This window comes from Cornus florida, unplaced genomic scaffold (genome assembly GCF_030987335.1).
Source record: "Cornus florida cultivar Cherokee Brave unplaced genomic scaffold, ASM3098733v1 CherokeeBrave_3.0.0_Hap2_Chr04, whole genome shotgun sequence".
In the NCBI taxonomy this organism is placed as follows: Eukaryota; Viridiplantae; Streptophyta; class Magnoliopsida; order Cornales; family Cornaceae; genus Cornus; species Cornus florida.
Window position 1 is genome coordinate 27,007,725 of NW_026775574.1, and position 27,395 is coordinate 27,035,119.

At 37.0% G+C, this 27,395-nt stretch overlaps 1 non-coding gene and 1 pseudogene across 1 annotated transcript; one reads left to right on the forward strand and one right to left on the reverse strand.

The window, feature by feature from the left end:
- Positions 1-205: 205 nt before the first annotated feature.
- Positions 206-1,297, reverse strand: LOC132304862 (F-box/kelch-repeat protein At3g06240-like; annotated as a pseudogene).
- Positions 1,298-23,155: 21,858 nt separating this feature from the next.
- LOC132305715 (small nucleolar RNA R71) lies at positions 23,156-23,262 on the forward strand. The gene has a single exon (XR_009481672.1). It is a non-coding gene; the product is annotated as a small nucleolar RNA R71 (small nucleolar RNA).
- The last annotated feature ends 4,133 nt before the right edge of the window (positions 23,263-27,395 follow it).

Here is a 27,395-nt window from a genome sequence, read left to right on the forward strand (position 1 = left end):
AACCAAGAATATAAGTTCGACCGTGTATGTATCATGCAGATTCTAGAAAATTCTATATTGTGGTATGAATATATGAAATTACACAGCAAAGAAAAAAAAAAAAAAAAAAAACGAAAGAAAAAAAAAAAAAGAAGAGAAAAGAATAAAGTACGTATTTAGTTGAAAACTTTTTCATTTTTCACCCCTTTTACATCCTCTCAATCGGTCAAATCCCATTCATGCAATTGGGCGAGACAAGGCTTTCCACATAGGTCTGTGTTGTTCGAAACATATGTCTTTTGTAACTAGTTGGAATGTCATGCACCACAATATCCCTCAATTTGTCTTCTTTAGAGTTGTATGCAACCAATTTCTCTTCATTCTTCTCCAGCAGAACTCCCCCATCCACCAGTAAAGATAAGGGTTTCATTGTCAATAAGTTAGGCATCCGGATTGTAAATTTGGTCCAAGACTCAGTCACACAATACTCCTTCATCACCCAAACATCAGAACCAGAATCTGCATCACTACTGTGTCCAACCAGAAACAGACACTCTCCAAGAACTCCCAATTCATAGCCCGAATTGATGAGTGATATAGGTGCCGGCACTTCGCGGATGAATCTCTCATCTGCAACATCGAAAGCAGCAATCACAACCGAATCATTAGAGGGTCTAGAAGTTAACCAATGGATACACCCATTTACAAAAACTCCGGGCAAAGACAAGTGAAAAGAATGATCGTAGGGGAAATCTTGAATCCTCCTCCAACAACTAGTTTTCAGTGAATACACACTTACAACTGTATCAGCGGAGTCATCATCCAAGAAATGTACATTATCATACAAAACCTCGACCACCTTGTAATCCTGCAAATATGAATCATACCCGAGTCCATACATGTTGTCACTATAACAGTAACCGACGCCAAAAGGAGATATGGGTAATTCCTAGAATTCCTTAGTTGATGGGTTCAATAAAATTATAGTATTTTCTCTATTAACAACTAAAAGCAAGCCATTGCAACAACACAAGATATGGAAAGATGGAATTGAAGGGAAATCAAGCTTCCTTGCAAATACAGCATCGTTATTGGAGGCTTCAAAGCAGTCAAAAGTGAAATAAGATTTAAGCGGATGGCCTAAAATTACTAACTCAAGTTGGATGTTTCGATTTAGATGGGTTTTGACAAAATGAGAGTTTGAGATGATACTACACCACGAGTTCAATAAGCACCTAAATCGGCATAGAGATTTCGCGGGGAGTCGAGAGAGTATGTCGACGATGATCTCTTCCGGTAGGTTTACGCCGTTCGACATCCTTCAATTTGCAGAAAACCCTCGCGAGGCGGACTATTGGGAGAGCTTTATAGAAATATCTCTACTCCGTCGAATGGGCGGAGTTTGGGAACACGGCTAATCCGACACTTCAAATGTTCAACCTTGATCCAATTTTAACTTGAGACCTTTAGGGTCAGTTTGGTAGAGTAGAAAAGGGAGGAAAGGGAAGGGAAGGTGATGGAGGGGGATTAAAAATGTGTGTTTGGCAAAAATTGTTGGAAGTGAAGGGAAGGGTTTGGAGGGTTAGCTTGTGCCTTCAACAGTAGATTTCTTAACCTCCCAAAAATGGGAGGAAATGAAGGGAAAGGGAAGGAGAGGCTTGATGGGTGATTTTAGATGCCAATTTTACCCTCAAGATTGCAGAGAGAGAGAGAGACCGCCGGTGATTGAAGCTTGGAATGGCGACCCGAACTGGAACAGCAGCCATGGAAACTGAAGGATATGGGTTTTGGATTTTCTGAACAATCTGAAATGATACATCGATACGGGTTTGAACTTTTGATTCTTGCAAACAGATAGATAAACTGGAAATATATGGGTTTTGAATTTCTGATTCTTGTAGAGAGAGAGAGAGAGAGGCCAAGTTCAGTGTTGAGAAGGAGTTGCAGAGATGGAGCGAGATTGGGGAGGCTTTGCCCTATTTTTTTATTTTTCTTTTCTTATGGCCTCAAGTTAAAGACTTTATATATATATATATATATATATATATATAATAGAGATGGAGGATTAGGGAGGCTGAAATGATTTGCCCTAATTTTTATTTATTTATTTATTTATTTATTATTATTATTTTTTTTTGGCAAGTACATGAAACTATATATATATATAAATAAAGGGGTATAATAGTTCATATGTTAAAATAATTCCCTTCCATTTCTTTTCTTTTCTTTTTTTAAACATAATTATTGTCCTACCTTTTCTTTTCCTTCATTAATCAACCAAACGCAATGGAGGTTTAAAATTATCCTTCCTTTTCCTTCCCTTCCCTTTCCCTCATAACTAATGTTATCATTCCCCTTCAAACCCACCGTACCAAACAAAGCCTTAATGTAACCTTAATTCAATTTTAACTGAATTCAATCCTATCTATTCAATCTAAGCCTAATTTATTTATTATTATTTTTAATTCTTATTTAAAAAAAATTAATATAATCTCAAATTAGTTTTAAATTAAATTATTCCTAAATGAAATTTTTTCAAAATTAAACTAAAAAAAAAAATTAAATATATATTTTTTAATTTTACATTAAATAGTATAGTTAAATTTGTCATTTCACATTTCGACAAATACAAATATTGAGATACTATGATTTAAAAATAGTGAGAATTTTATGATTTTAACCTACCTTATTTAATATATAAGTATATATTATATATCTAATAGACTTGGATCGAATTATCTATTTAGATTTGCTTTGATATTTTTACTACCCTTTGTAAGTGTAATAATTAATCATGATTAACCAATCTAATAGGGCTGGAAGTTTGCTCTGTGATAGGATTAGAAGCCTTCTCACCTACATCCAAAATTGTCTAGCTCACATAAGCAGGTTGAGACATACTTGGACCCAAATGTTATGTTTTGGGCAGTTTGGATTTAAAATTGAGAGAAATTTAATTGAAAATTTGACTTATATTTGTTTCAATTCCAAATTCAGCATGCATGGATCTCGGCATTTGCCTCTTGTATTCTATATGAAATTCCACTAAATTTCACAAATTCTATTCCAAATTTAGCTTACTTTAGAATTTGTACGGAATTATGCTTCATTTGAAACCGAGGTAGCAATCAATCATTGATACTGCTTGCCAAAGTTCTCTCCTTTCCACGTGGGAGTTGGCTATAAAAATGGGGTGTTGATGAATAGGGTTTGGAGGTTAAGGATATTGGGATTCCATAGAATCCAAATTCTTCCAAGTAGAGAGTAGAAAACATGTGGACAACTGAGGTAGCAACACTTGTATAACTAAAAATAGGTGGTTTCTTAACTGCCTTTCCAATGCTCAACCCCTCTCACTACTCATAGGTATTGGAATCAAAGAAACATTGGGCATGAAACAACTTATCAAAACATTAAGCCACACTCGCAGCCAATTTCCAACACAAACTCATAGACATTCTCCAAAAGAAAGTCATATTACTAGTCCTCCATAAGCTTCTAGCATTCTCATTCATGATTTAACACATATATTTCAGGCCTAAAGAAAGACATACTACTAGTCTCACATAAGCCGTCAACATTAACGTACTAGCATTCATATCCATAAATTAATATAAATTTTCAAGCCAAATTAAAGATAGGCTAATCTCACACAAACCACCTTAAACATTTGCAAGCAATCTTTAAGTTAGAAATCCATAGAAGGTTTGCATAGTCTAGTAGTGCCCATCATTATATTTTGGCCCGTAGAAAATGACTATTTCAGAGCTGCTGCCGCCGGAGCGGCCTCTGCTGCCTCCGGAGGGGCCTCTGCTGCTGCCGAAGGGATGTATCTCTCAGGCATGGCTAATATCTTTCGCCAGGTTTCAGGATCCCAGAATAAATATATAAATAAATATATATATATATATATATATATATATAGTCTTTTTGGGACAAAAGATGGCTTTCAGCACCGGCCCAAAAACTGCTACTGCCCAGTGGCGGAGCTAGCGTGTGCCCAGAGGGGGCACATGCCCCTCCTGACCTGGCCCCGCCTACTATAAAATATAGTAATTTTTATTTTAATTTGTATATTTATAAGAAAATTTCTATATGATGCCCCCCTAAAATTTTAAATTTCTAAAATTATTTTTAAAATTTTTCTTTCCTTTTTCTTTTGCTCTTAATATTCCTTTGATTTCCTTAAAAAAAGTTAAATTTTCCTTCTGTACTCAAACTCTATATATATTTTTTTTCCTTTCAAATTTCTCATTTTTCTTCCCTTTTTCTTCTTCTTCTTCTTCTTAATTTTTTTTTGGCCCCCTACTTCTTAAACATTTTTTTTTTTGCACTTAAGAATGATGTATATAGTATGTATTTTTTTTTTCTTCTTATTTAAATTATATATATATATATATATATATATATTTTTACACTGCGCCCCCTCTGAATTAAAATTCTGGCTCCGCCCCTATTACTGCCCAGTCACATCAAGAATGAATGTTTTTATTTTTATGTTGTTTTCACAGTATCAAGAATGAATGTTAACTACGTGTATTTAATACGAATTTGACAACGAATGTATAAACCAATCTAAACAGAATATGTAGTGACCTCTTACACGGCAGCCACAAAAAACAGGATAAATCATAACACGAGCGCAAAACTTTTTTGAGTCAATTCTATTAATGAAGGCAAACTTAATGCAATAAAAAATGGCAATACCAGACAAACAAAAACAATTGCAAAGAAAATAATTTTTGATGCCTTAAGAAGCATCAACTTTAAGGTTCAACTCATCTTAGGTGCAAACAATTCCTTCAATGTGGGGTGCAAGTACCAACAAGAAAAAAATTAATAATATTTTTTGTTACAACTACATCTTTTAAATATGATAATGCTAAAAAACAAATTATCTAAGTGTGTGTAGCCAAGTGGTACTTACAAACCTCCCAAAGGACGCCGATGGTTGAATTCCCCATAGGGACAAAGTGTGTGTGCGAGTTTCTTGTTAAGGCAAAAGAGTCTAAGAAAGAAACTATAGCACCCAAGAACAATTCCTAAAGCAATTTCTTTTACCCAAAACCATGAAAACGTGGAGTGATATCCGAATTAAGAGAAACATGTTTGGAAAGGAAGCACGAAAACTTTACAGAAATATAAAACTCGGGACTTCCTTTTAAATGAAACTGGTGTAATATCCAAATGCTTAAGGTGCACAAGCTGTTACAAAATGGATGCCAACATAATTTCATTGACATAACATTAAATGATGTTGAAGTACTACACAACCCATGTGCCCTGGAATTAGTTGCATCTCCTCTACCACTATCGGCTTTCTTAAAGGGTGATACCTTATGGCAAAATAAGGAGAACACACCAAACCTCACATATGGATGAATTGCGAAAGTTGGTGCTCCATGGCCAAGTTTAGACATAACAATCAATTTCTCGTCTAAATTCAGTAGGGTAGGAGGATAAAGCTTTTCAAGAAGAAAAAAAAGAGTTAATCAAGGTTTATGGCAAAGTCAATGTATAATGTAAATTTCACAACTCAAGTATTAGTGGAATACATCTCGCAGACTCGTAGCCTATGCCCTCTTGCTTTTCGTCAAATCTCTTGAACCAATTTTGATGGAGAGTCATCCCACTATGAATTTTTTCTTTTTCTTTTCTAATTAGTATAGTTCATTCAAAGTGCACTCATGCGGGAAGCGCATCCCATAAACAAAAGCCAAAAAACACAAAAATAAATCTCTATACCCTTAAGCTATCCACAAAATCCCCAATAGATTTACAATAAAACTCATTAACCCAAAAGAATAAGGATCTAAGAATGGAGAACTTAAGTGCCTACATAGGAGCCTTGTCTCACTCGAATATATATATCTTCTTCTTTTTTTTTCTTTTTTTCTATTTTTTTGTTGAATGTACCTTTACAAAGGTAGATAACCCATACAAATGAACTGAAAAAACATTTACAGCAAAAAAAGAAAAGGAAATTTGAGATAAAATAAAAACAGATGAAGAGCGTCGTATTGTTTCAATCTATTGCATTGTTTAATTTGTTCTTTAAAGAGTATGCGCAACAAAAGAATTGAAAATGTGTGTATTAAAGAAAATAAAAAAGGACCAACAGGCAGTGGCCTAGCGGTACCAGACCCCTACTTCACAAAGGGGGATCAGGGGTTCAAGCCTCAATAGAAACATGTGTGTGTAAGTACCAACTAAGAAAAAAAAAAAAACGTAAGGAAATTTAAGATATAAAATTAAAAAAAAAAAAAAAAAAAAACCGATAGTAGAATAGTCTAGTATGATTTAAAATTCGGTTAAGGAAACTTGAAACAATAAAAGAATATAAGTAGAATAATCTTGTATGATTTAAAATTTAGTGTTTTTAAGGGGACAAAATTGAAAGATGTGGGTAGCATGGTCATTAAATAATGAATAAGCTTAGAGTTAGGTACATTGGATGTGCAACTTACCTACCTACCAAAACAAAGAGAATAAGAAAAAGTAAAGGGGGAAAAAGAGAGAGAGATTCTTTGTTCTTCTAATACTTGGAGATATATATTTCAAGCACCTTCAAAAAGCAAAGACGTGCATCTTCCTTGGTCCTCTCAAATCCAAAGGAGGAAGGTGTCTTACCAAGCGAAAATGAGGTCCACATGTTCGTAAGTAGGGTAAAGGAGGTAGGAGAGAGCAAAAAATACGTATTCATTGTCATTTTCGTTCTCTTGGTAAAGTTGAGTAGACTATCCCCAGTGAGTTGTCAACTTTAAGAACCACTCATTATCTCATTTCCTTTCTTCGAAATCTTACCAGATAGGACATGTTATTAAGCATGGACTTTAGACTGAAGTTTGGTCTTCCCCTCACAGTAATGTTGGCACATGGGGTGTTAAACCCTCTCCCAATGCCCCTTTGGTAATGAAACAAGTGCTCTGATACCAATTGTTGGGCGCAACAGAAGTAACACCAATCACCAAAATCACCTAGAACATGAATCTGCCAAAGTTGGACCAGTCCAGAAATGTTCGACTGGTGCATTTTGGCCAGTAGCCAAAACCACTATGTGAATCTTCATAATCACCCCAAAGCGATTGAAAATACTTGGACAGGTCTATGTTGCCCAGATTGCAATTGTACACACCAACAACAAGAATATATCAAGATTCGATTCATGCAACAAGATAACAACAAACCAAGCACAGCACTAGATTTACATAGTTCACCCAAACACATAGCTACGTCCATGGATGAGGAGATTCCACTATAATGAGGATGAGTGTAGACAATTACCAACACCGGAACTTGTCACCTAGAGTTTTCCCTATGGAACTGGCTATCGGGGCAGAGGTCAGAATACCCAAGCCTTACACCGTGTACTATGACGCTCTCTCAATACAAGACACCTCGTCTTCAGCATTCACTCTACCAAACCTAATACTCTCTACCCTTCAACTCACAATTCTCACACAATTGTCCCTCAATTGTTCCTCACAAAAACTTACTCACTTTCTTTAATCATGTTTGATTGATTAATTGATTAAAGAAGAAAAATAAAGGAAAATGTGGTGTTAATATTTAATTGTGTTTAGGAAAGATCATCATCATCTTCATTTAATCCTTTCATTTCTGTCCAACCAAACGGACCATAAATGTAGGTTCCCCAACGACAACCTTTCACCCAATAAGTTGTACTCCAAATGCTTAAGCCCAAGCATACAAGATCACGATGTACAAGTCCAAGATCGGCTGTTTAGATTGTTATTCTACATATTCAGACCCATATAGTACAATAATTGTGAGTCAAGCCATTTTACTTCCGCGGTAATGATAAACGTAAGGATATAAGTTAGGATTCAACCAATAAATATAAATAAAAAGTGACTTTTGCAAGAAGCCAGGGCATAGACAACCTCTAGTGCAAAAATAACAAATTGCACAGAACAACAAGATACTGTTATTGCAATTAAAAATTATGATAATTAACTATTCAAAAATTTGGCAACATTATTTTTATGGAGATTACTAATATTATTATTGTACTTATTGCACATCCATGTTTATTAGAAGTACGAGTCACGTAATTCTTACTGACCTTAATGTCACCGAACAAGGGTGGTCTTGGACATATGTGGGTGGGTGTTAGCACCACATAGTAGCTTAATTTAGTGTCACGTCATGCGCCCACATAAAGGTGCCTAAGTCATTATTGGGTCCCAGCCTTAGCGCCCTGTGGCACTAGTAGCTAGGGGACATGCTCGTGAAGTGTTACATGCTAAAAAGGTATACAGACAACATTGGTACTTTACTATTGTAATATCTCTACGAACTATAGTGGAATCTCTTCTAATCCGTGCATGTAGGCCGATTTTGGCTGAACCACGTTATATCTTTTGTTTGTGATTTCCATGATTCGTGCATTTGCATTGCCCCAACATACATTAATTAAGATGCTATCGGAGTAATCAGTGGAGTTATTTACAACATCTGAGAATGAAGCTTGGCACTCGTTAGCGTTCATGGGGGATTCTTTCTCGCTGTGCTCTTCACTATGTTTGTGTCTTCATAGTGTAATGGTTATATATTTAAATGAGGGATTGAAAAATGTTCATAGACCATTTCACTTTGATGTATGAACATTTCACTTTGACGAAAGATAGATGTGGATTTAGGAATTCAAAATAATTGTCAAAGCTGCCTGGGAAGCAAATGTCTAAGTTAAGTAAAACAATAGAATCTAACAAAATGTGGCCAAGGGCGGATGATTTCCAAGGGAGAGTGTGGGCTTGGTGGAATGAGATTACAATGTTTGGTACCCCAAGCTTTGTTGTTCTTGAAGACTAAGGTGATCAGGAATCTTCAGTTGAGAAAGAATAGGGCTCTCTTAGAGATTGCAAAGATTCGTATGGAGGGTTGTAGTGGTTTAGTGGAGACTCGTAGAAGGGCAAAGTACCATGCAAAGATTGAGGAGATTGCTATTATGGATGAGACTTCATGGTGGCAAAAATCTCAGCCCTTATAGCTTAAGGATAGCGATAGGAACATTAAGTTTTTTCATAGATTTGCCAATAGGATAGTGTTGCGTAGTGAGGAGGTGCACAGGGGTATCGCTTCCTGTTATAAGAGACTGTTCACGAAGACTTGTAATTTGAGGCCATGGCTTGGAGGGCTACATTTTAACTCCATTTTAGGGATGGATAGGGATAATTTAGAGACTCTGTTTTTTGAAGAGGAAGTGTAGAAGGCGTTGAAGAGATGTAATGATGGTAAAAAACCCCAGGACCAAATGGCTTTACTATGAGGTTTTTACAGGAGAGTTGGGAGGTGGTCTGGGGCGTGGTGATGGAGCCTCATATTTCAAGGATTTTAGACGTATTAGTTTGGTGGGTTGTATCTAAAAAACAATATCTAAGGTCTTAGTCATGAAATTGAGGGAGGTCTGGGACGATGTTATTTCGGAATCACAAAATGCTTTTATTGGTGGGCGACAGATATTTGATTCAGCTCTTATCGTCAATGAATGCATGTATGTTTGGATATGCAATGAAGCACCAAGGGATGTAAGCTTGATGCGGAGAAAATTTACGATCATGTTACTTGGAGCTTCCTGCTTCATTTGCTAGAGAGGATGGGTTTTGGGAGACATAGAGAAGTTAGATTAAGTTTTATATTATTGCTGCGAGATCCTCGATTCTCGTGACTGGTTTCTTCAGGGTTTTCGTCAAGGTGATACTTTTTCCCTCTTCCTTTTTATCATCGTCATTGAGGCCCTCAGTTGTAGACTGATGGAGAGGGCTATGGATCTGGGTTTCACCAAGGGTTTTAGAGTGGCATCTCTACCCACTCATCAGTTAAAGATTTCTCATTTGCTTTTTTCGGATGATACTCACGATATTTCATCTCTTGATGTTGTTCTTGGGTGTGGAGTCAGTCTTTTGACATTCTCTTATTTGGGTTTGATATTGTTATCTTCGTCCAGGAGTGTGGGAGTTTGGGATCAGGTGGTTGAGCGTTTCGAGAAAAGATATGCGGTTGAAAGAAATAGTATCTTTCGAAGGGCGGAAAGACCACTCTGTTGAAAAGTACCGTGCCAAGTCTCCCAGCATATTTTCTTTCCTTTTTTCATAATCCTTACTCAATTGCTAAGAGGATATTTGGTGTGGTTCGTATGAAGATCGTTTGTGGGCTCTTTCTTCCCCTAAGCTCTTCAGGATTATTGTGGATAGGCATGTTTTCGTTGTTGAGTGATATAAATTTGATAGCAGGAGGTTTTCCTGGGATGTACGATTCTCGAGACACTTTCAAGATTGGGAGTTAGAGATATGCTTAGTTTTTTGGAGCTTCTTTACAGACTATAGGTTAATTATGGAGGGCTTAGACTCGCCTGTTTGGTGCCTTCTTGTTAAGGAGGTTTGATGCGTCTTCTTTATTTAGATGCGTCTTCTTTATTTAGATGCGTCTCGAATTTTTCGAGGCATGGTTTTCCTTGGAAGGCAGTTTGCTGCTCTAAGGTATGCTCAAGGTGGCCTTCTTTGCTTAGCTAGTGTTTTAGGGATATATTTTAAAGCTTGATAACTTGATGAGGAGAAGATAACTCATTGTTAATTGGTGTTGCATATACAAGATAAATAGAAAGATAATTGATTATCACCTCTTGCATTTTTCTGTCATTCATGATTATTGGAGTCTTCTTCTTGGTTTGTCTAGGGTTCAGTAAGTTTTGCCTTGTTCTAGAGGGCGACGCCTTTGTGCCTTTGGTGGTGTATTTGGAGGGAGCATAATAGAAGATCCTTTAATGGCGAGGATAATTCTATTGGGAACACGAGGATATGTCTCTTATTAGCTCTCTTTTTTGTTAGGCAGTACATTCATACACAAGCTAGTTGGCTTGTGGGGCTCCTTAGGCCTTGGTGTCCTTTGTGGTTTTTATGTAGTTCTTTGGGCTACATTCCCCTTTTAAAGGTGGCTTTCAAATACAATTTAACTTGTCAAAAAATATTTATATAAATAAATAAAATTCACTGAAGAGGAAGTATTCTTTGCATTGAAAAGTAAGGGGGATAGCTTCCTTCCAACAAAATTAAGAAGTAGTCAAAAGGTAAAGGATATAATTTTTTATATGCATGGTAGTTTCATTTAGTGAGTTATGACTGTTCTGCAAGACAGAATGTTTCAAATGGTTCGTCAGGGTTAGAGAGGAGATTCAAGTCCAACTTTCCCACATATAGAGGAAGACTTATGAAGGGTCTACTTCAAGAGGGAAGGATATCAGCTTAGTTGGAGGATCTGAGGAGGTTCTGCATGTGAGACCGAGAAACATGGGTAATGGTTCAGGCTTTCACGGTTATCCGAACAAAAACCCGAGCAACGCACAAGTTAGTGCAAAAGGGAGAAGATGGTCTCAAAAGCAAAAGCAAAAGTGGGTTAAGTTCATTTGTAAAGTCTATAAACCGGGTAAATGCTCTGAACTATCACCAAATCTCTCTTCCTTCTCCACCCCTTCTTCTACTTCTACTCCTTCTTGTGGGGTGTTGAGGAAGGATGATGGTATGGTGGATGGTAGGTGTTGGGTTGTTTATGGGGGCTCATAAACTATCCCCAATTGCTGAGGTGACTAATGAAGGCAGGATTGAGGATGATGGTGGGGAGTCTGTATCCTCAGATTACACAAGGACAATGTCAGGTTCTAAGATGTATTGTTTGAAAATCAATTAGTGGCCTTTGATGCTTCTCCTAATTGGCAAGGATGATGGCAATGTTATGTTATGTGTTGGGCGAGGTACTTAGTTGTTGATTGATGGGGGGACGGCTGAGGCATTAAGAGCTTACCTGAATCTTCATTAGGATGGGACGAAAACGGGCACTGTTGAGTCTTATTTGCTGACTGCTAGTAGTTCTGAACAGAGCCAAGTTTTGAGTACTTCTAATGTCTGGGATCCGGATGGTAGGGATCTGTTATCTGATGTTGATGCTTTTACTGTGGCAGAATGTTCCTCTGAACTAGACATCCCACCACTAGTTTGGGAGTTGGGGACACAATTGGAATTGATACTACATTGGTAGCAATTAGAGACGTGCAAAGGGTTGTTAACTTGGATGACAGGGATAAGGAATGGTTTATGGAGGCTATAGGAGGGACAAGTAATTTGCTGAGGTTAACAAGTGCTAGGGATGAGAAAAAAAACCCATGATATGTTTCAAGTGGTTGAGGATAAGCGGGCGATGGTGAAAACTATGGAGAGCCCTGGGTGGAAGGGGGGGAGAGAACTGAAAAGTTTGTTTTCCAATGTTAACTATGAATGGAGGAGTGGGGAGAAAGGTGAGAGGAGGAGTGGGGGAAGGGGGGAAGATATTGTGTATTTATGAAGCTAAAAATTGTGTCTTGTAATGTTCGGGAATTGAATGACTCGAACAAAAGAAGGGTGATGAAGGTTCTTCTATGTAAATAGGAAGTGCATGTGGTCTGTTTGCAGGAGTCTAAACTGGTTTTGGCTTCTGATTATGTTATAAAAAGTCTGTGGGGGGTAGGTATATGGATTGGGAGGTGATTGATGCCAAGGGAACTACTAGAGGTATTGTATATGTGGATTGGGAGGTGATTGATGCCAAGGGAACTACTAGAGGTATTGTGGTGCTTTGGGATAAAAGGTGGGTTTCGAAAGCTGACCTATGGAAAGGGAGATACTCTATTTCTATGTTGTTTTCGCTACAGGATGATGGTTCACAGTGGATTTTTTCTTGTGTGTATGGGCCGGGAGGGGATGTCGATAGATTGGGCTTGCAGGAGGATTTGGGGTTTGTTAGAGGGCAGCCCCGTAGTGAATTGGGGGAGACTTTAATGTTGTTTGTACGCCGTGAGAGATCCACAGAAGGGGTTTGGTCTCAAGCCATGACTTTACTTTTTTGGTTTCATTGACACCCACCATCTTATTGATCTTCCGATGGAAGGATGCCATTTAACGTGGTGTAGTGGATAGGAGTCACCAACGTTGTCAAGGATGGACATATTTTTGGTTTCGAGGGATCTGGAGGAGAAGTTCCCTGATATGTCTCAGGTGGCCTTGGCCCGTGCTATCTCGGACCATATTCCTATTCTCCTTGATTGTGGAGGGGTGAGGATAGGGAGTGGTGCGACCGAGCGTGTGCACAAAATAATGCACAACACTTTAGGTTTAGAAATAATGTCAAGTGGGCACCATATTTTAAAATTTATAAAACCACTAAACACTTATACTATGGAGTATGAAGTGAGCAGGGATCGTCCCAAGAGATCTAAACAATTATAGGTTTTCCAGAATTGAATTATACTTTAGTGCTTCTGTGATTGCCAAAAGGGTTTTGTTTGTGATTAAAACTAATTTTAAACTAAATGATTGCAATAAAGAAATAGAGTTTAAGAGATTGGAAAGAGACTTAGGGTGTAGGATTCACCACTAAGCACATTCCCTAACTCACTCACTTTCAACTAATTGGGGAAATAATACTATGTAATCTATATGTGGCTAACAAGAGCAATGAAAAGTGTAAACCATCAATTTCAAGCATGAATCAACTACCTAATGACAATTAAACTAAGTGTAGTGCAATTCACCCATTCAAAGCATGATTTATCAATCCAAGTTACAAATTTAACACACATTAATCTAGAAGATAATGCAATTGTGACAAAAAGTATGGAATTCAAACATAAGTATGGATGGTCTACTTACCTAATAATTGAATTGCAATTAAATTAATTAAACTTAAATTAAACTAATTAAACATGAATTTAAAACTAGTTAAACAACAAATTAACCTAAACATGTAGTACCATCCATCAAATGTAAGCATTTTTCATCAATTTGAAACACAATTACAACTAAGCAATACCATGCATAGCCATCACAAGAATCAATTAACAAAGAATTCATGTGTAAAATTTGTTTATCAATCAACCGCACATAAGACAATATGAGATTAATACAGATAATCAATTGGAAGAATTTAATTCATAATATTCAAGACTATACACTAATTACATAAATTAATCCCCAAAAAGTATGAAAAGAGAGAGAGAATAGGTTACATGCTTAGGGTTTATCCAACCCTAAGTAGAAGAATCAGCCACTCATGGTTGATGGAGTCGAAGATAGGACAATCCCCATCATCTGCTTCATCTTCTCTGAACTTTTCTTCCAAACCCTAGCCTGTTCTTCTTTTTCCCTTTCTTCGCGTGTTTTTCCAGAGAGAAAATACGATACTACGATACAGAAAAAAATAATAAAATAAAACTCCTTTTTTTTTTTCTAATAATCTTTACCTAAATAAAAACTAAAACTAACCCTAATCTAATGGCTCACTGGGCCTTAAGTAACAATCTCATTAAAGCCCAACAGTTCCCAAAATGAGCCCAAAAATTAAATAAAAACTGTAATGTTGCTAAGTCCTGGGGGATCGATCCCCCACCCTGGGGATCGATCCCCCCAGAGTTAACAAATTCCTTTAAGCCTTATTCAGCTCCATTTTTGCCCCGGGCTATTTGGTTTGCTTCTCCATCTTTGGGAACATCATCAAAGGCCCGAAATTGACCGCTTTGTGCCATTGTCTGAAAATCTTTGCTTAACTCCAAAAAGGCTTAATTGGACCGTTCTTAGCTCATTTTAACTTTATTGCCCTGAAATACACATAAACATAAATTAGGACTAAAATATAAAATTAAGATAGATGCAAAGACTGAAATACCTTAGCTTAGGTGCTGAAATGTGCAACATTTAAGCACTTATCACGCCCCCAAACTTAGATATTGCTAGTCCCTAGCAATAAACTACAGCATGGAAATGAAACAAACATATATACGATTATGAACTAATAAAGCAAATAAAGATAACACCACTTTCGTAGGGATCACGGTTGCATTTAGCATATGCAACAAGCCTTTTAAACCCCTAGGTTACCCCTAGTGGACGAGTGAAGTCTCGTGAGGGTTTACAGAAATGGTACCCACAAACATCAACAGCTCTTTCTCACTTGAGAAGTAACGACACATATTAAACAAGTGTTAAAAGTAGACTACCTCAAGTATGCAAATTTCTGCCATTTCTAAGCTATTATCAACGTTTCAACATCATGTAAGCAAAAACGGTCCTCCACACATCAATCAATTAATCATGCAAATTGAATCAATTATATCATCCTTTTAAGTGAACCGGCATCAAAATGTGTTGCTATCCTAGCAAATCAAAGTAATGGCATAGCCTTACCCTCAAACTAGCATGCAGATATAGTACCAGACATCAAGACATTGAATGAACCTTGTTATTTAATCAAACATTTTTTTTTTTTTTTTATTGATTTCATTTTTTATTTTTATGTATGACCATGTGCAATGTCCAAGTTCCTTAAGCTCTCTAATCACCCCATGTAACAATCGTTGAGCCAACGACTCCCAAACCAGATGGTCTTAGGGCGTTAAGTGTAAAGACACTCCTAAGGGCGTAATGACTCGGAATGGCTAGGCTACGAACTCAAACTAATCATACATCTTACATTCTTCCCTTGTCTTCCTTTTTAATCAGTTGACATGTTGAAAGAATGCAGTTTTTTTTTTTTTTTTTTTTTTTTAATTTATTTCTTTTCTTTCCTTTACAAGGTCATTTTATCAAGAATGAAAGCTTTCAAAGCATACTAGCTCAATTGGAACAAACCAAAACAATAATCAACTAAGCATGTACCCCACAAATTGAATGCTAGTGTGCGCAAGTGCAAATGTAGAATTCTAGAATCAACTCTCAATGCATTTTCAACCAACAAGATGATGTGTACCACAAAAGCAAACATGATGTCAAAAATTAAAATTTACCCCTAAATGGCATCCTAGAGCATACAAGAAGTATTAGACTCTAACAACTTGTTTTTTAAAGGCACTATGCTTCAAAAGTTCGAAATCATTGCCAAACACATCTCAAATCTCATCATGCATTTAAAGCTTAACTTAAAAAAGAGTGAAGCATGATGACCTTACCCCCAAACTTAAACTGTACATTGTCCTCAATGTGCAATGGGAACAATGTAAAATGATGAAAAGAGTATACCGTGATGGCAACGATTATGAAGTCCAGCAGTGATCCAGTAGGAAAGATGTCTCCCCCAAACTTGGATGCAAAAACCTAGTTGTATAACCATACTAGCAAACTCACATCAAATAGCATATGGGATAAGCAATACCCACAGTCCAAAACAATATATAACATGCTGCAAAGAGATATGAGATGAAACCCTAGATAAAAGATGAAACATGTATCACCAAGCATAAGGGCATATTAGTAACATATTTTTGATGTTTGAAATTTTTTTTTTTTTTTTTTTTTTTTTATAAAAAAAAATCAAAGAAAAAGATTATGTGTACACAACCTACAAAAGAAATAAAAAATAAAATGGGCTAAGATTAACGTCTCTAGCAAGACGGATTGGGACTTTTGATTTTTTTTTTTTTTTATGTTTTTTTTTTTTTTATTAAAAAAAAATAATAATAAATAAATAAAAACCTTATTACAAAATCTACTGAATTGATTCTTGTTTTTAATTTTTTTACAATCAACAATTTCATTTTTATTTTTATTTTTATTTATTTATTTATTTATTATTATTATTTTTTAATCATATATTCAACACTTTTTTTTTAAATAAATAAAATCAATGCAATTTATTTTTTTATTTTATTTTATTTTTAATCAACAATTCAACTTTTTTTCTTTTTCTTTTTTTCTTTTTTTTTTTTTTTTTTTTAATGCAACTTTTTGTTTTTTTGTTTTTTTTTTTTTATTTTTTTATGTGTATATATATATATATATATATATTTTATTTTTTATTTTTTTCCTTTTTCTTTCTTTCTTTTCTTTTTCTTTTTCTTTTTCTTTTTTTTTTTTTTTTTAAATTAACATCACAAGCTTGCCGGAGAAGACAACCGGCAGAACTGGGTAAACCCAGTCCAAGAATCGCCGGCGAGACCCAGCAGCGACGACGGAGAACTGCGAAGCGGTAATCGACGACGAACCCAGCCGCGACGCCGTTTGATGAACCAGCCGCCGGAATCGCTGAAGAAGAAGCAGCCGCAACGCCGGAGAGATGAAGCCACGATCGCCGTAGAGAACGACCCAGATCCGACGCCGAAAAAACGAACAATTAAAGCCAAAACAGATGCAACCCGAAAAGAAAACAGATGCAACGCCGCTGCTGTTTTTTTTATTTTTATTTTTTTCAGAAAGACGACCCAGACGCTCGCCGGAAAGACCAGCCGCGATCACTGGAGAACACCAGCCTAAATCGCTGGAAAAACTCAGCCTCGACGCCAGAGAAGAACTATGAACAGCCAAGAGAAGAGAAGAGCGAACCGTGAGGGTTGGACAATGAAATTGGGTTTAGAGATTTTTGGGGGAAGAAGCAGAATTTCAAGCAACAGAGAGAAATGTATTCGTGGCTTCAAGGGCTAAGGTGCGATCGATCTGCTTTGATGGGGGATCGACAATTTTAGGCAAAAAATGTCCCCTTCACTGTTTAATAAGAAGGGAGAAACATAAGTAAAATGGGATCGATCCATTTGGACGGGGATCAATCCACTTGGCCTATTTTTTTGTTGCTCTCTGCCAAGAAAATGGGATCGATCTCCTACCCATTTTGGGATCGATCTTTCTTTTTTTCTTTTTTTTTTCAATTTTTCAATTTTTTTTTTTAAATAATAATAATAATAATAATAAAAATAAACAAAAAAAACAAAACTAAAAAGAATATATACACTAAAATGAAAAATAGATAAAAAATAAAATAAAAATAAAATTAATAATAAATAAAATTAAAATAAAATCACTTATCAACCTATACTAATTAATACTTTTTAAAAATTTTTTTTTTTATGTTTTTGAATAAATCAAAATTAACATGAAATATATACAAAAATAATAAAAATAATAATAAAAAAATAGATAAAAAATCAAACACCAACCTACATTACTCATTTACAATTTTTTTTTTTTTTTAATTTTTTTTTTATTTAAAAATGCATAAATGTACAAAAGGAAAAATAGAAATAAAATAATAATAAAATGAAAATTAAAATGCAACGAAGGAGAAACTCGATACAACTAGTGTTTAACGTCGCTAGAAAGACGTGAGATGTTCTCAATCTTCAAAATAAATGGGATCTACCAAGAGGGCAGATTCCACATTTCTTTGAAAATTTTGTCCATCAATGTATGGTTTAAGCCTTTGACCATTAACTTTGAAGGTCCCTTCATCTTTTAGATTTTTAAGTTCAACAGCCCCATGAGGTGAGACGGAGATAATTTGATAAGGGCCTTCCCATTTGGTTCGAAGCTTTCCAGGGAAAAATTTGAGCCTAGAGTTGAATAACCAAGCCTTTTGACCGGCTTCAAAGGACTTTTTCACAATATGTTTATCATGAAATGCTTTTGTCCTTGCCTTGTAAATTTTTGAACTATCATAGGCATCATTTCTCAATTCCTCTAGCTCATTGAGTTGGAGTAAACGGTCCTTTCCAGCCTTATCAAGATCAAAGTTGAGCCTTTTTATTGCCCAAAGTGCTTTGTGTTCTACCTCAACCGGAAGATGACAAGGCTTCCCATAAACAAGTCTATATGGAGACATGCCTATTGGAGTCTTGTAAGCTGTCCGATAAGCCCACAAAGCATCGTTCAATTTTCTTGACCAATCTTTTCGGGTCGGATTGACAGTTTTCTCAAGAATATGCTTGATTTCCCTATTTGACACCTCGACTTGCCCACTTGTTTGGGGATGGTAGGGAGTGGCCACTTTATGTGTGACGGAGTATTTTAAGAAAAGTTGCTTCAAGAATTGATTACAGAAATGTTTTCCTCCATCACTTATCATAGCCCTTGGCATACCAAAACGAGCAAAGATATTTGATTTAACGAATGCAATTACCACGGAGTGGTCATTCGTTTTGGTAGCACAAGCCTCAACCCACTTTGAAACATAATCAACGGCAACGAGGATATATTGAAAGCCATAAGACATTGGGAATGGTCCCATAAAGTCTATGCCCCATACATCGAAGATTTCAACTACAAAGATTGAAGTTAAGGGCATCATGTCTCTCTTTGACATTGATCCCAACTTTTGACACCGAACACACACCTTACAAAAGTTATAGGCATCTCGGTGGATAGTGGGCCAGAAGAGCCCACTTTGAAGAACCTTCAAAGCGGTCTTCTTTCCACTAAAATGCCCACCACAAGCAAGTGTGTGACAAAACGCAAGGACGCTCGGAACTTCACTTTCTGGCACACATCTCCTGATGATTTGATCCGGGCAATAACGAAACAGAATGGGATCTTCCCAATAGTATTTCCGGATGTTAGCAAAGAATCGGTCCTTTTCTTGTTTTGACCAATTAATGGGAAGTTTGCTGGTTGCAAGATAGTTAACAATGTCGGCGAACCAAGGCAACGTCCCATTTGAGATTTGAAAGAGTTGTTCATCTGGAAATGATTCATGAATTTCAAGATTTGGAGAAGATTCAACCATTAATCTAGACAGATGATCGGCAACGACATTGTCGGAGCCCTTTTTATCCTTGATTTCAAAGTCAAATTCTTGAAGAAGTAGAATCCATCTTATCAAGCGAGGTTTGGTTTCCTTTTTCATCAAAAGATGCCTAAGAGCGGCATGATCGGAAAACACAATTACCTTGGATCCTAAGAGATATGACCGAAATTTATCAAGGGCATATACTACGGCAAGTAACTCTTTCTCGGTGGTAGAATAGTTCAATTGGGCACCTGAGAAAGTCTTACTCGCATAGTATATAGCATATGGTAGTTTACCTACCCTTTGCCCCAAAACAGCACCCATTGCGAAGTCGGAAGCATCACACATAATCTCAAATGGTAAGGACCAATTTGGAGGTTGCATGATAGGAGCGGATGATAGATGAGTGCGAAGTTGATGAAAAGCATTTAGGCATGCTTCATCAAAAACAAATGGAGTCTCCTTGGCAAGAAGGTTACACAAGGGTCTAGCAATTTTGCTAAAGTCTTTGATGAATCGGCGATAAAAACCAGCATGTCCTAGAAAGGAGCGGATTTCTCTCACCGTAGTAGGTGGAGACAATTCAGAAATTAGCTCAACTTTCGCTCTATCTACTTCTATTCCTCTTTTAGAGATGACATGTCCAAGCACGATTCCTTCTTGAACCATGAAATGGCTCTTTTCCCAACTTAACACAAGATTAGTCTCATGACATCTTTGAAGCACTTTTTTGAGATTTTGGAGACACGAATCAAATGAGGACCCAAAAACCGAGAAGTCATCCATGAAGACTTCTAAATACTTCTCCACCATGTCCGAAAAAATTGACATCATACACCTTTGGAAAGTGGCAGGAGCATTGCACAATCCGAAAGGCATCCGTCGATAAGCAAATGTACCGAAAGGACATGTGAATGTGGTCTTTTCTTGATCCAATGGATCTAAGGCCACTTGATTGTACCCCGAGTAACCATCTAGGAAGCAATAGTATTGTTGCCCAGCCAATCTTTCCAAGATTTGGTCAATGAAAGGCAATGGAAAATGGTCCTTCCTAGTAGCAGAATTCAGCTTTCGGTAATCTATACAAACACGCCATGAAGTGGCGGTGCGTTTCGAAATAAGATCACCCTTAGCATTTTCAACAACTGTGATTCCCGACTTTTTAGGAACCACTTGAGTTGGACTAACCCACTTGGAATCAGAGATAGGATAAATGATTCCCGCATCTAGAAGTTTCACAACCTCCTTCATGACCACTTCCTTCATATTTGGGTTCAATCTCCTTTGAGCATCCCTAAATGGCTTTTCATCATCTTCCATGTGTATGCGATGCATACAAATAGAAGGGTCAATGCCTTTTAAGTCAGCCACACTCCATCCAATGGCTTCTTTGTTAGCTTTAAGCACTTCCAAAAGATCATTCTCTTGGTCATTTTCAAGATTGGAAGCAATGATGACCGGAAGAGTCTCTTTTGGGCCTACGAAGGCGTATTTCAGATTTGATGGAAGGGGCTTAAGCTCAAGAATAGGAGGAGAGATGAGAGATGGAACTGGTGGAGTACTAGAGAGTGAAGGAAGAGGTTCTTTCTTGCTTTTCCAAGGTGGGTAATCCAAAGTGGCCACAGAGTCCATTAAAGCATTCACCTCACTTATGGATCCTTCTGTGTCAAAACCACAACTTTCAAACATTTCGCAAAGGCACGCCTCAAGAGGGTCCTTAGATAAAATAGAGGGAAGAGTCTCCTCTATGTTTTCATCCAAGACATCTACTAGGAAACATTCGTCTTCATCTGTGGGATGTTGACTTGCATTGAATACATTAAGCTTAACCATCATGTTGCCAAAAGAGATGTCCATAATGCCGGATCTACAATTAATGGTGGCATTGGCATTGGCAAGGAATGGCCTTCCTAGGATGACTGGAATGTGATTGGTGAGATTAGGGACTGGCTCAGTATCTAGTACCACAAAATCAACCGGGAAATAAAATTTATCAACCTTAATTAGAATATCCTCAACAATCCCCCTTGGTTTCTTAATTGATCTATCGGCTAGTTGGATTACTACCGATGTTGGCTTCAAGTCCCCTAACCCTAACTGCAAGTAAACAGAGTATGGAATGAGATTGATACTTGCACCTAAATCAAGGAGAGCTCTACGAACTTCTTGGTTTCCAATAACACAAGAAATAGTCGGAGCACCTGGATCCTTGAACTTAGGAGGAGTGTTAGAAAGAATGATGGAACTCACTTGTTCTGTTAAAAGCACTTTCTTAAGGTCCCTTCCCTTGCTCTTCCTCTTTTGTGTGCACAAGTCCTTCAAGAACTTTGCATATGGTGGAATTTGCCTAATTGCATCTAGAAGAGGAAGATTGATTTTCACTTGTTTAAACACTTCCATCATATCATGAATTTTTCCTTCTTGTCTCCCAAATGATGAAGTTTCTCTCAAAGCTTGAGGAAATGGAGCTTTTGGCTCATAAGGCTTCTCTAATTGGGGAGATGATGATGAAGATAATGGAATGTCCTTTTTGGAACCACTAGCATCCAAGGAAATTGGAATAGAATTTGGAATGGGATGGATGCAACCACTTGGTTGTGCCAATTCATTATCCTCCTTAGGTACCTCTACCTTATTATCCACTTTCCTACCACTCCTCAAGGTAGTAATTGCTTGAACTTGCTCATTTCCAGAAAATTCTGATGAAGGACTTGCTTGCGCCATAAATTGCCCTTTAGGATTGGTCTCAGTTTGACTAGGCAACTTACCTTTCTCTCTCATATTTAAAGAATTAGCTAATTGCCCAATTTGAGCTTCAAGCTTTGCAATTGATTGAGAGTGAGAATGAAACAGTTGATTATCTTTTTGAAGATTACCTAAAGCCTGCAAGACTTTGTCCTCAAAAGCTGAACTTTTAGGAGGCGCTTGATTTGGATTAGAGTAAGATTGAGAATTTGATGCTTGAGGATGAGAGTATGACTGAGGATTTGATGCTTGAGGTTGAGAGTATTGATTCACATTCTGAGGATAGAATGAAGGACGGTAACCTTGAGAATTCTGATTTTGATTTTGGAGATGTGGGGGAACATACTTTGCTTGGTAACCTTAATTTTGAGGAGGGTTTGCACCGTCTCCTTGATTTCTCCATGCAAAGTTTGGATGATTTTTCCATCCCGGATTGTAAGTATTGGAATAAGGGTTGTTCCCTTGATGAATGAAAGCAGCATTTGCTTGTTCTTGAGACTCACTTGGTATAATTTGTCCAAGAGGGCAATTTGAAGTATGGTGAGTGTAACTAGAACAAGTCATGCACATTTCATTGGAATGGTGAGGATATGATTGAGTTGCCGGACCTTGATTCAAAAGGAATGTATCAAACCTTTGAGTAAGATTTTTGACCTCAGCGGCAATTTCCATGGAAGAGTCTATTTGATTTATAGCTTTCTTTCCTCCCATATGTGCTAGGTGACTACCCCTAGAAGATGAAGATCTATGCATTGAGTTTTCACTCATTTTTTCGAAAAGTTGCCAAATTTCATCTTCATTTCTTTCAATGTAGCTTCCGCCACAAGAAGCATCAACAATGCCCTTATTGGCATCGGATAAACTTGAAAAGAAACATTGAACTAATTGCCACTTAGGAATGTCATGATGTGGACACTTCCGTAGCAAGTCATTCAAACGTTCCCATGCTTCATGAAGGGGTTCTCCTTCTTGTTGTTTAAATTCACGAATGGAAGTTCTCATGGCATCAGTTCGACTTGCGGGGTAATACTTTTTTAAGAACTCTTGTTGCAATTGTGCCCAAGAGGTGATTGTATTTGGCCGCAAGTTGTTGAACCAATATTTAGCTTTATCCCGAAGAGTGAAAGGGAAAAGCTTCATTTTTAGGACTTCTTCCGGAACATCCGTGATTTTCACGGTGGAACAAACTTCCAAGAACTCATCTAAATGTTTATAAGGCTCTTCATTGCTCAACCCATAGAAAAGGGGGCACATGTTAATGGTGGAAGCCTTAATCTCATAATGATGAGCACGAAAATTTGGCAATTGAATGCAAGTAGGTGCATTATATTGATTTGGAGTGTAACGATCCCTAAGGACCATTGGAGGATTGAGAGGATTGAGAGGAGGATATGGCATTTGACCTTGTTGATGATATGCCATTTGACCTTGTTGAGGGTATGCCATTTGAACATATTGTTGTTGTTGCTCACCAATTGGGGGAACAACATTTGGCCTTGGCATCCCTAGATTAGGTTGTTGCACCGCATGATTAACTGGTTGTGGCATTCCCAAGGGTGGATGCACACCTTGAGGATCCACAATATGAACTTGTGGTGGGTGGTGCACACCATTATGATCCACATGACCAAGATCTACAACGGGATCTTCAATTGGATCTTCCATTAAAGGTGATGGAAGATCAAAATTTAAAAGATTAAGATGACTATCCCTAGTACTACTTCTTAAACGCCGAAGAAAAATTTCGAGATTTTGATTTACAGGAGCAAGAGGACGATTAAGTGATCTACGACCATGCATGCACTAGAACAAGTCAACACACCAACATTTCAAAATTTCAACCTCCACATACGATGTTCCCAAACTCCTCAATAATATCAATGCACTTAAAACAAATAAATGCCTCCACACGGGCCGATGCCTTCTACAAGAAGGTATGCTTGGACTTAAAAATAAAACAATTCAATTTAAGCCTCCACTTGGGCTGTCCAAAGCATGCAAATTGGTATACAATTAAAGTACTAAAATTAAAGAGAACTTACAGATGGTCCTTAAGCAACTTCAATTTTTTTTTTTTAATTGCTTCTAAGTCCAGCGTTTGCTCCACTTTGCTTCAAGTACCTAATTGACAAATCAAATAAAAAAAAATTAAAAATTAAAATGACTTAAAAGTAGACAATCAACAAAGAACTAATGTTTAATTCAATTCTTCAAAACCGTTAGATCCCCGGCAACGGCGCCAAAACTATGGTGCGACCGAGCGTGTGCACAAAATAATGCACAACACTTTAGGTTTAGAAATAATGTCAAGTGGGCACCATATTTTAAAATTTATAAAACCACTAAACACTTATACTATGGAGTATGAAGTGAGCAGGGATCGTCCCAAGAGATCTAAACAATTATAGGTTTTCCAGAATTGAATTATACTTTAGTGCTTCTGTGATTGCCAAAAGGGTTTTGTTTGTGATTAAAACTAATTTTAAACTAAATGATTGCAATAAAGAAATAGAGTTTAAGAGATTGGAAAGAGACTTAGGGTGTAGGATTCACCACTAAGCACATTCCCTAACTCACTCACTTTCAACTAATTGGGGAAATAATACTATGTAATCTATATGTGGCTACCAAGAGCAATGAAAAGTGTAAACCATCAATTTCAAGCATGAATCAACTACCTAATGACAATTAAACTAAGTGTAGTGCAATTCACCCATTCAAAGCATGATTTATCAATCCAAGTTACAAATTTAACACACATTAATCTAGAAGATAATGCAATTGTGACAAAAAGTATGGAATTCAAACATAAGTATGGATGGTCTACTTACCTAATAATTGAATTGCAATTAAATTAATTAAACTTAAATTAAACTAATTAAACATGAATTTAAAACTAATTAAACAACAAATTAACCTAAACATGTAGTACCATCCATCAAATGTAAGCATTTTTCATCAATTTGAAACACAATTACAACTAAGCAATACCATGCATAGCCATCACAAGAATCAATTAACAAAGAATTCATGTGTAAAATTTGTTTATCAATCAACCGCACATAAGACAATATGAGATTAATACAGATAATCAATTGGAAGAATTTAATTCATAATATTCAAGACTATACACTAATTACATAAATTAATCCCCAAAAAGTATGAAAAGAGAGAGAGAATAGGTTACATGCTTAGGGTTTATCCAACCCTAAGTAGAAGAATCAGCCACTCATGGTTGATGGAGTCGAAGATAGGACAATCCCCATCATCTGCTTCATCTTCTCTGAACTTTTCTTCCAAACCCTAGCCTGTTCTTCTTTTTCCCTTTCTTCGCGTGTTTTTCCAGAGAGAAAATACGATACTACGATACAGAAAAAAATAATAAAATAAAACTCCTTTTTTTTTTTTCTAATAATCTTTACCTAAATAAAAACTAAAACTAACCCTAATCTAATGGCTCACTGGGCCTTAAGTAACAATCTCATTAAAGCCCAACAGTTCCCAAAATGAGCCCAAAAATTAAATAAAAACTGTAATGTTGCTAAGTCCTGGGGGATCGATCCCCCACCCTGGGGATCGATCCCCCCAGAGTTAACAAATTCCTTTAAGCCTTATTCAGCTCCATTTTTGCCCCGGGCTATTTGGTTTGCTTCTCCATCTTTGGGAACATCATCAAAGGCCCGAAATTGACCGCTTTGTGCCATTGTCTGAAAATCTTTGCTTAACTCCAAAAAGGCTTAATTGGACCGTTCTTAGCTCATTTTAACTTTATTGCCCTGAAATACACATAAACATAAATTAGGACTAAAATATAAAATTAAGATAGATGCAAAGACTGAAATACCTTAGCTTAGGTGCTGAAATGTGCAACATTTAAGCACTTATCAGGGAGATCACCTTTCCACTTTGAAAATATGTGGCTCCAAGCAAATGACTTCAAAAGGGGTTTGGATTTGGTGGACGGGCTTATGAAGTTAGGGGCAGTCCGAGTTTCCAGTTGGCATCCAATTTAAGGTCGTTAAAGTGTTATATTAAGGCTTAACACAAAGAAGTGTTTGGTAACTTTGTTTGGCAAAAGAACTGAATCCTATAGTAAATCTTAGTCATGGATAAGAAAGAGGGTGAGGAAGGTTTTGGGAGTAAGGATGTGAGCAGAAGGGAGAAGTGTAAGGTTGAGTTTGGACAGATTGTGAAGATGGAGGAGATTTCTTGGAGACATAAGTCTAGAGCCCTTTGGCTCAAGGAAGGTGATCGAAACACGAAGTTCTTTCACAGAATGGCTAATACTCATAGTAGAGGCAACTACATTGGCAGGATTAGTCTTAATGGGTTTATGGTTACTGTGGAAGATGATATCCAAAGTGGGTTCGTGTCTTTCTTTAAGCAGCTCTTTAAGGAGACTGCTTCTTGGAGGCCTTTACTTAATGGGCTTGAGTTTGCGGTTATCTTGGATGGGGAAGAGATTGGCTTGAGATGCCGTTTGGGGAGGAGGAGGTGCTAGCAGCTGTGAGGAGCTGTGATAGGGATAAATCTCCTAGACCGAATGGTTTTACCTTAGCTTTCTTTCAGTATAATTGGGAGGTATTGAAAGTTGAGGTAATGGGGGCAACTGAATCATTTTTCTTGTATGGATCGTTTGAGAAGAGTCTCAATGCTTCCTTTATTACTCTTGCCCCAAAAAAGGGTGGAGCAATTGAGGCACAAGATTTCAGACCCATTAGCCTTGTAGGGGCTATATATAAGATTATTGCGAAAGTGCTAGCCATTAAAACTGAGGAGAGTACTTGATGGGATTATCTCGGATTCTCAGAATGCATTTGTAGGAGGACATCAAATTCTGGATTCAGTGTTGATTGCCAGTTAGTGTATTAAGGCTAAGGCTAGGGCGAGAAGTGGAATTCCAGAGGTTGTGTGCAAATTAGATATTGAAAGGCTTATGATCATGTCCACTGGGATTTTTTGATGTTTATGATGAAGAAAATGGGCTTTAGTCATAAGCAGAGGGCATGGATTTTTTTTTACATTTCAACAACAAGGTTCTCGGTGTCAGTTAATGATCTTTGAGTCGATTCTATGCTAGTTCTTGAGGCGTGAGGCAAAGGGACCCTCTCTCCCCAATCTTGTTTATAATTGTGATG